The 1,321-nt window shown below is 38.5% G+C and overlaps 1 protein-coding gene across 1 annotated transcript in view; it reads right to left on the reverse strand.

Moving 5' to 3' along the window:
* Positions 1–1,190: 1,190 nt before the first annotated feature.
* NTRK2 (neurotrophic tyrosine kinase, receptor, type 2) overlaps positions 1,191–1,321 on the reverse strand; it is a 358,258-nt gene continuing 358,127 nt past the window's right edge. The window contains exon 19 of the mRNA XM_008575751.1: positions 1,191–1,299. The gene's annotated coding sequence lies outside the window, so the exon portion shown is untranslated. The remainder of the gene's footprint in view (positions 1,300–1,321) is intronic.

The raw sequence follows: 1,321 nt of genomic DNA on the forward strand, positions 1-1,321 counted from the left end.
GCTTTTATTCAGTTGTGTTGGGAAGCACATCGTCCTAAGTATATCTTCCCCCCATGCAGTACTGCACGGAGTTGAAAAGTACCATGTAGTCCTGCCCACACGGAGAACGGAAGCATTAACAGCAACATGACATTAAAAAGTTTTGGTTATTTAGCAGATTTTAAGCAAATTATTCATACTGCATCCTACTTATAATTATCTCTATTACTGTATCTATAAATTTATACATAAACACGCAAACACACTATGTATGTGCATTTGTATATGTATAAATCAAGTATTTATAATACACATATAAATACAAGAGAATACCACAGGTAGCACTAATGTGAACACATGTATAATATGAATTCTGATATATCCTTTATAGCACAGTTTAAAGTGTTTTCTAAATAAGCCTGATTATGACGTTGGTTCTGTGTACAAGGATTTCGCGGAAGCTGAGACCGTGACTACGCACCACGGTGTCCAAGCTGCCCTGTCGTCTCACGTATTTCCTGTTGTTCGTCTAACTCCGTATCCTGCGTCATGAACTTGTTAGCATGCTTTTATTCCTGAACTGCTTGACTGTATGTTAGAATCTCTAGTGGACAGAACCATGAACTTCAGAGTCAGAGAAGTTGGATTAAGTCCCGGTGGTGCTGGAAGCTGGGCTGAGACCTTTAGTGTGACTCTGAGCTTCTCTGAGTCCCAATTTCCTCACTTACAAAAAATAGAAATAACTTGCTAACACATGTAAAAAGTGTTTGGAAAACTATTAAACAATTGATAAACAGAAATGATTGTCAGGCTGGGCTTGGGCTAGAGAATTAGGTTTGTCACTGTCACCGTCACTGTTGCAGTTTTTAATGCATTTGATGGCAGGTCATGTTGGGTGATCATTACATTTTAGAATGAGGAGACTACCACTGAGAAACTTAGAAGACTGATAAAGGGGGTGGCAGAGGGACAGTGATGAACATTTTAAGAAATTCTGTTGTTCATTCAGCTCCTTTAAAAGCAATCTGATATTCTTTCAATGAGAGATGTCTCTGAAATCAGCATGCACTCTTGAGACAACAGAGGAAATTATCATCATCATCAGCAGCAGCAGCAGCAGCAACAATATAACTAACTGTAAAACTTTGCTCTTGCATAGAGCCTTTCATTTCAAGACCTTGAGGGACTTGTCAGACGGTGTAAGGAGAATTTTTTTCTTTTTTTTTTGCTTTTTTCCTTCAGAGGAAAACAGAACTAGAATGGAACACTCCCATCTTATCTGCTTTAAACAAATCATTGCTTTAAAACTGCACAGCCCTCCTCGAATTGGATCCCTTAAAGT

Source organism: Galeopterus variegatus, unplaced genomic scaffold (assembly GCF_000696425.1).
Source record: "Galeopterus variegatus unplaced genomic scaffold, G_variegatus-3.0.2 Scaffold1232, whole genome shotgun sequence".
Classification (NCBI taxonomy): Eukaryota; Metazoa; Chordata; class Mammalia; order Dermoptera; family Cynocephalidae; genus Galeopterus; species Galeopterus variegatus.